The sequence below is a fragment of the Micropterus dolomieu genome, linkage group LG05 (genome assembly GCF_021292245.1).
Source record: "Micropterus dolomieu isolate WLL.071019.BEF.003 ecotype Adirondacks linkage group LG05, ASM2129224v1, whole genome shotgun sequence".
Taxonomy (NCBI): domain Eukaryota; kingdom Metazoa; phylum Chordata; class Actinopteri; order Centrarchiformes; family Centrarchidae; genus Micropterus; species Micropterus dolomieu.
The window spans coordinates 13,549,146-13,558,073 of record NC_060154.1 but is presented as its reverse complement, the minus strand read 5'-3'; the positions used below and the strand labels follow the sequence as shown (position 1 = coordinate 13,558,073).

At 38.8% G+C, this 8,928-nt stretch overlaps 1 long non-coding RNA gene across 1 annotated transcript; it reads right to left on the bottom strand.

Annotated features, from left to right (window-relative positions):
• Positions 1–7,267: 7,267 nt before the first annotated feature.
• On the bottom strand, positions 7,268–8,118 carry LOC123971343. Its single transcript, XR_006825158.1, has 3 exons — positions 8,084–8,118; positions 7,791–7,867; positions 7,268–7,361 (listed from the first exon to the last, which is right to left on the bottom strand). It is a non-coding gene; the product is annotated as an uncharacterized LOC123971343 (long non-coding RNA).
• Positions 8,119–8,928: the final 810 nt, after the last annotated feature.

Below are 8,928 nucleotides of genomic sequence, written 5' to 3'. Positions count from 1 at the left end.
CCATGTGGAAGTTTGACTCAAAAAGGAAACAGCAGCATTTGTGCTGAACTGTCGATACACATGTAAACACAAGCATACAGCAGCAATCATGCGCTTGCCCCGCAGTTGACCTTCTTACATGGAGTCATGCACCCAGCTCCCACAGCACAGCCACTATACATTTATGCAGTCACCTGTATGCACACACACAGAGGCACAATTATGCAGTACACAGCACTCTATGCAGTATCATACAGAGTGACTCCTCATGTGTGTAAGTCCACACTATCTGTGGTGTTGCTAAGTGGCCGTGTGTTAATGCTTAAAAGGAAGTGGTTTGTTTAGAGGAATAGAACATAGTCAGACAGATCAATACTGTACTTTTTGCGACACAGCACAAGCTACAGGTTTATCCTTCATTAGGTAGGCAGAAAAGGTTGGGCTTTTTAGTAAAACTCAACCAGCTTAGCTGTTAGCTCTGTTTCTGACATATGTACTAAATAGTGGAACAGATGCTCACTGGGCCCAGGTGTTTCCAGTAGCCGCTGTTGACCTCTGTTTACAGTCACCTGCATGACATCGCATCAACAATGAAACAGGGGTCTTCACAAAAATTAATTAATAGGGTTGAAATCGCAAGCTCACCTTGCAGCCTTGTTAAAATGTGGATGTATCTACACAAAAACTGCTATTCTGAAAAATAATAGTTGTTCTTACAGAAAACTGCTGTTTGCCAAAGGAATCATAGCATTTTTTAACCTTAAAAATGACTTTCTCACTGAAGAAAAGAAAATTCTTAGCTGAAAAATGATGAGTGCTGAAAACCATTCCTTCATCCAAGAAAGCCAGATATTGTACAAAAACACATTTCAAACACAGGAAATTAAATTTTTACATAGACTGATACAGATGGTATACTGAAAAATGGTATACTTTCACTACTGTTAATTAAACAAGGGAGCTGGTGAATCAGTCTTATAAAACACAATTTTTAAATGCACAAAACAGTAAATAAAGCTGACATATGTCAATGATATATTGTTATACAGGCTGCGTACACTGCAGCTTTCCATGATAGTTGAGGTCACTACACAGCCATGTTTTGCCTATAAAAACACACTAAATTTGATTTTATTTGGAGTATACTGCCAGTCTCAATCATATACTGTGCTTGCTTGGACAAACACAGAAAAAGTCCATTTCAGTACAATTAAACTGCAATTGGTCTTTCCAAGAGCCTGCTAGGGCCCAAACAGAAAAGCCCTGCATAAGACCTGCTATTCTGGCTGTCCTCAGCCTCAGGGAGGTGGGTGACTTGTGAATACATAACCTCAGGCTCTGTAGCCCTCTGCCTCAACGATTGCTGTTTAATCCATCTTAGGAGTCGTACCTGCAGCGTATTAGCCTCAAGGGTTAACAAGAAACACTATGCAGAGGCTACTCTGTGTACAGAAAAGCTTTTATGGTTCAATATAAGAGATTGTGTGTAAAGTTTTTGAACTGAGGAAAAGTGTAATCATAGGATCAGTCAATTCCCTGTGTGTTTTGTGGTCAAATGAAAAATGTAATCTGACTATAAAATATCTATCTTTGGGAATTTAAATAACTTAGCAGATTTATTCTTTTAATTTGTCCTCACAGAAATCCACAATGTAGGAGTGCCTAACATTTGATAAATTGACTTGTTTCGGAACAATAATCTATGTTATGAGTCTCTGTTAACCATTTACATAAATCAAGCACATTATTATCATGTGAGAATGAACAACTGAGTGTGGGAATACTCCAGATGGTCTATCCTGAAGATATGCTGAAGAGACTCCCCTGTTCATCTAATCTCAACGAGAGGCTGTAAATAGTAAAGCGCTGTCAAACCCTGTGAGTCCTCTCAGCTCCATGACGCGTCAACACTCGTCCAACACCAATGAAACCTCGCCTCTCTGCCACTTGCTCTATTCTCCTTGTCTCCTTACCATACAGCTATAACTTTCTTCCACTGCTTTACCTTCCAGCTGTGTTCCCATTACCACAGCCTGTGTACTCTTTTAAAGTTTAGGATCAACAGTATGCTTATTAGACAGTTTATCAATATGAATGTGTAAGCTGAAAAGTGTAGGCTGAATGTAGCCATTAAAACACTGTTTTGTTCTCTTGTTTGTGTCTTTGTGCTTGCTCTTTCTCAAATTATCACTACAAACTTGGTCCAAGAATTTACTCAACAGATTACAACTGATTAAATCCAGTGGCACTAACGTCAAGGACTAATTCAAATACACCAGTTTTTAGGAGTTAATGGACAAATCATTACAAACATAAATAAGTCTATATGATTTACTAATAATGCTGTTTCTCACTTGACTGCCAAATAAATGCCATTAGTCAAGGCATCTGAGTCATCACTTTGAACAGAGTATGTGAATTCACATCATTCTTTCCTGCCTCCTACACAAAATGTAATGGCCCACTCAAGCTTTTCAATTAAGAGGTGGCCTTGAAATTCACTGCGTGAGGAGGTGTGGTGAGGCTTGTTTATTTCTACACAGCAGCAGAACAAAGACAGAGTATACAGTGCACTTCATCAGCGCTCAGACGCATGAATCTGAAGCATTCTGCTTCTGTGTGTAGTTTTCATGTGTGCACATGGGTTTGTGGAGAGCAATAGAGGAAGCAGACAAAGCTAAACAAAAGAAATAGAATTTAATTAGATTAATGTGTCCTTTTTGGTCCAGATGTAAACATTGTGCATTTGTGTTGATGTAGCTTAGTGTGGGTGCATTCGCATGGATTTGGACACACAAAGCCAGGGTCCAAAATCACACTAATCTGCAAGAGAAGGGAGATCTTGCAATTTGTCCCGTTCTAACAGGTGCAAGGAGCTAACAGGAGAGTCAAGGAGATGTACATCAAGCAGCCTACATATGGTCTTGTGAAGAGGTCTTCTCAGCCAAAGTAATTAAAATCACGAGAATGGGTTTTCCATGGGAGTACAGGGCATTTAAAATTTGTATAGTCTCTGTGTGATTATTTGTGTATCTTAACCCTGTATGTAAAATCAATAAAAGCCCAAAGTAAATGTTATTTAAAATAGCTATCCTTTGGCAGCAAGAACTGACGAGTATGATTCATAGAGTCCAATGTCCTCTTAGATTCACATGAATTTTAACATCCTCATGATTGCTTGTAACTTGCTTTGGGGTTAGATGTTGGTTCATGATTCTTCCTCTGATTATAAAAAAACAACAACATATCATTAGATTTATCGTTTTTCTGGCAGCTTAGCTCTCACTGATGTGGTGTTTCTAACTGAACTTTTACATACAGTACATGACACAGACATTCTATGCCAGCCACGTATTTCTCAGTGTCATGAAGGGTTCATGGTTGATACATTTTAAGGTGCTGAAACACAATTTGGTAAAAATACTTGTTGCACAACACATCTACTCACACAAGCTCACTGTAACTACCCATTTTCTTACTACTTTACATTCATCTTCTATTATTCTAAACAAATTACTTACTACCATCAGAAATGTAAAATCCATTACTTCCTGTGCACGTGAAAAATATTTTTTTAAACTGTTATATGAGCTAACTTGAGCCAAAGTAATAGCACAATTGCTAACAGTGTTTGCTTGTTTAAATTAGACTAGTAGTAAGCTTAATCACAATGCCAAACTCCCTGCGATGGACTGGCGACCTGTCCAGGGTGTACCCTGCCTTTCACCCGATGTCAGCCGGGATTGGCTCCAGCCCCCCGCGAACCTGTCCGCAGGATAAGCGGTTGACGATGGATGGATAGATGGACAATGCCAAACTTATGTGTGTTTGGTGAGATCAAGCAACAACTGGATTGTGCTAGATGTCATATTTGTGAGGTAATTGCAAAGTCATTATAGAGGGCAGAATTCCTCCACAAAACAATCAATATGCTTTAGTCTGCTTATTTAACTCCATTAGTTTGAACAACCATAATCCCACTGGCACGTAAGTATGTTTATGCTTTTAACACTTGCTCTTTGAGATGCTTTAATACTTTCCCTTTGAGATGTTGATTTGGAGGCATGTGTCCCACCCCTCCATACCCCCCACAGTGGTATCCTGCTTAGACATGTCCTCAGGGCCATGATATGAATATAAATGTGAAATGAATATAAGGTTGGCGTGATGGCATCCCTTAGATGTATGCAGTTTCACTTGATGATGCTTATTCAGTATGTACAGTTGCAGGTAGACCTCAAGCTGTTTGTTTGCTTAATGTATCCCTTCCCCGGCTTAGCGAAGGAGGACGGTTCTTAGACATAAATATATTGACAGTAATGTATGTCTGGGTCTGGTTAAAACTTTAAAGGTGGGGTATGCGATTCTAATCCATTACACATCTTCTTGTCAAATTCAGCGAATATTTTCTCACAGCCCACTAACTGTCTGTTCAACGTGTTCACTGTGTTTGTATACAGCCCTGGCTCTGTAACTGGGAAACAAACAAAGTGATTTGTGTGTCATGTAATGTTAAATTACTTGCCCACAGACATTCAGCTTACTTTCTAATTTGCTGCTGTTGTTGATGTTAGCCATTGAGCGCCGCTGTCTGGAGCTGACGTGCTGTCTCTGGGATTGTCTCATCCTCTCTGCATGTTAGCTTCGCAGCAGCAGCTATTGCAACAGTTTGCTAACCCACAATGTTAGTAAAATTACATGTTCTGTCGTTTTTCTCTCTATATCATGGTATTTTTCATGGTATCCAGAATCGCATATCCTACCTTTTAAATTGGATATCAGTGCAGTGTCGTTTGTGTGTGATTACTCTGAATGCTGTTTGCATTAGAGGAAAGTTGTATCAGGGGATCTACGATACAATTTCTAAAACGTTGTCAGAAGTGAAACAAGTCTTATTAACTTAATCTTAACACAGATGGTGATACATACATGTCATGCATTTTCTGCTTGACATGTATAATGCAGTGGTGTTGCTCACCAACAACACTGACCTTTACTTTATGTTCAGATAGTGTTTTAACAAAGGTGAAACAAGAACACAAGTTCCTGCTTCACTCTTACCCTCTCATACACTCAGTTCCTCTTGATGGCATGGTATTTTTATACAAAAAGCTTATTAACATTTATGGCCACAAATGACTACGCCTTTTACCACCTGCCAGTTCACATGTCAGTGTCAAACATCTCAATTGTCATTACATATTAAGATGACAAGTAATTTTAAACCCAAATCAATTATATATGGAATACAGTGTCCATCATTGTGTGATTTCAATCTAATCTTGAAATGCATCAAGTTGTGCAATGATGTGGGCTCTCTGCAGCATGTTTTAAATTAAATGTTAAAGAAGAAAAAAAACATCTTTTTTATTGCAAGTATGTGACTAAAGACTGCATCTGCTAGCATGCATCCAGGTTAAACTGCTATTTCTAGTTATTAAAACTGTATATATATTACTATTAGGGGAGACCGGGTATGGTTGTAACATGGGGAGAGTTGTAACAATACCAATTCCACCAAATAGAGATAAGATAGGAATTAGGTGATCATTTCAGTATTTACCTACTTCCTGCCAAATCAAGCATGGTGGTTATCAAGTCTGGAAAGAGGTGCATTCAGAATATATAGAGAAAAAATGATCTTGAGGTAAGAAAGGAAATTTTTTGACCAAGACTATTTTTTGTTTAGTATCTATACTATTCCAGATAGAATTGTTTGACTTATATTAGACTGAAATTTAGTTTCTCAGGTAACATGTGATGCATTTTTCCTTTCTAATTTCAAACCACTATGGTAATACCGCTAGCTAAACATTGGCTGACAGGGGTGGGGTGGGTTGTAACACTTCTTTAAAAAGTGTTACAACCATCCTCTATACATAAAACTAGGGACTTTCTTTGATTTTAATATTTTAAAGAGTGCCCTTTACAGTCTGGGACCACCAAACCTGCACTCCAGGGTTACCAACATTTATTTTTTCAGCGCTGTGACCAGTACTTCCCATTCACATGTTGTACACATGTTGGCGTGTGTATCGTCACTCGAACTTTTCCTCTGCCGGTGGAGATGGTAGAAAAGCGTATAGGCAGCTTGTGAAAAGTGCCTGTGCGCAAAAAAAGTCCCGGTACGCCAAAGAGTAAAATACAGAAGTGCTGGTATACGTACCGGTGAATACCGGCCCACTTCAAGCACTGACTGTAACTCTGAATAAGAATATACACACATTGACACACACACATACACCTATTTTTAGTTAGACCTAAGGATGTACAGAGATGTTCTTTAATTAGGAACATTTTAGTAGTATTTATTAAGTATACTTTTAAGTAAGTTTATTCTATAGATAAATTTACATACACATACTGTTCATGCACATCAGTCATTAGACAAAGTCTGTTACAGCAAGAGTGAAACATTGTTCTTTGATATCACTACCTGTTTTGGAAGCTTATCATATAGTGTGGCATCTATTTTTTATTCTTTTGTGTGATTGTTACAACTTAACGCAGCATGTGTTACAACGTACCCCGCTATGGGGGTAAAAATATAATGTCTCTAACTGAAATATGAATCTCTAATCTCCAAAGCGAGGAGCCAATGTGTCAGACTGGATATTCTGGAGTGTCTCGCTGACTTGTTTTGGGGAGCAGCTGACATTAATGGCAAGCTGGGTACCCAGGTGTGGAATATGGAGCTAAGTAACTAAATTGTGATGAATGACTCACAGGTTTTCTTTGCAATGTTTCTTTTTTATGGGGGAATGGTAGTCTGTGTGCCTTCGGCTCTCCTATTTTCCTGTAGGCAGAATAACTGTGAAGTTGCGCTAACAACAACAATCAATTCTCGGTAGACAACAGACAGTTACTTTATTTCTGTTGTCATTTTCAGCGTAACTTTAACATTAAAGATATATAGTTAAACACGGTAGTCTTACATTTCTGCTGTGCTAATTTCTGTGGCCCAACAGGTAAATTAGGTCTCCAACCTAACATTAGTATAATTCTTGTTTTTAATGAGATATGAAAGCATATGACATGCATAGATTTTACATATATATATATATATATACTGTAAACATTGTGATTGGTTCTATAGATCTAAGAAGTTTAACAGATCTTATAGTGGTTCAAACACATTATAAATTAAAAACAGCCTTTCTTTTATTTGTGGGTTGTTGGTAGTGATGAAATGACATTCCTGAATAGAAAAGGCAGAGGTGATATTCATTTCTCCATAGACCATAATGCAGTTGAGACACAGGACATGGATGGCATAACTTTCATTTTTCACAGCTGGAAGCAAATTTCTTTTTTTCTCCGGAAAGCAACAAGTTCAAGCCCATTCATCCATTCAAAAGGGATTTTCAAAAAGTTGGAAATCACTAAATGGAGCAAAAGTAGATGAAAAGGTTGAGGGAATGTCAGTACACTAAGTGAATTATAACACAATTACAAAATAACCGCTGGAAGACATAGAATATCACTGATTATGTTTAACAGTGTGAGAGCTGCATGTTAAGGTCAATTAGTTTCTCCAGACAATGGGTGAACTCGCTGACCCTCCTAACTTCTTGATTAGGGGCTTACACCAAACTGGATACTAAAGACAATCACAACATGTTACCTTCCGCTTCCAGTTGTTGCCACTAATGTGCAAATATGGTTACAACGAAACTAGACCAGTGATCAAGTAAAAACTGTACAAACCCCAAAGAAACATTATCCATTACCCATTTACATCCAGTAAATTAAGCATCACATTAGGGCACACTTTCGTGTCTGAGTGACACATTGATATCGCATCACCTCACCTGCCATCTTTCAGCAACTGGTAGCAGTAGTTAGCTCATTGTTGAGGTAGGAGCTCAGTTTGATAACTTGAAATAGCCTGTTCCAAACCAACAGAAAAGAAAGGTTGTTGTAGCACGTTGTTTTTCAGAACAAATGGAATGAGAAACATTTGTTATTCGGAGAAACCAGTGCGCTTAAATTGCAAGGGAGGGTGATCATGTAAAATGCCCTTAAGACACCCTACATGTCCATTTCAGCTCAGAGGTAAAAACCGCATAACTTGTAGGGGAGGGGTCTCTGTGGGCCAACATACCTTTTGTTAATGGACTTAACAAAAACAAAGGAGTCACTTTCCTATTAATACAGAATAGCTCCATACCCTTTCTGGCCTTGTGATACATTAGGCATTTTGGTAAATGTACCTGTATGACTTGGATTTGAATACCCCTCGTCTATACCAATAGACCGGACAGTGCTAGGGCATAAGATAAATCTATTCTAGAGCTTCTAAAAGAGGCATTTGAAGCCTGGTAAATGTGAGGTCACAATCATTCAATTAAGAAGTAATGAGTTGTTTGTACAGTGTACCAAGATAGATTATTTTGAATTAAATAGCGTTAATGGTCAAAAATGAACATGCCATTTCAAATTACAGCTGATTATTCCAAAGCTTGCAGGGAGACATTCTTTCTTTGATGTCAATAAACCAAAGAGTACATGCCAAAGGCCATTTCAGTCAAAGTAAAAATCAACTCAGCCTTTGTGAGACTGGGACTGGAGCTGGAACAATCAGATTGTTGAGGTACTCACTTGAACAGGTCCTTCCTCTCTAAGGATCTGGTCCCGCACCGGGGAGAGGACAAAGGCGGATTAGCTGGCATACCATCCCACCCCGTCTGGCCTCCACATCAGGACCAGACCCTGAGGTCCACAGATCCCACCAATTAACTTGTCATTCACTCTGCTCTTTTTTCTTCACTGAGACTGCATAGCTTCAATGGTGAAATGGCTTAAGCCCCCACCACCTTCCCACCCATGCTCCAACCCCATCCCAAGTGCTCTAGTATGTCTTTACCTTTACCCAGAATTCCCACCAGGAAAGACTTTTGGAAGGAACGAAGAAACAAAAGGTCACAGGTATGCCAGTTGTTAGGCTTG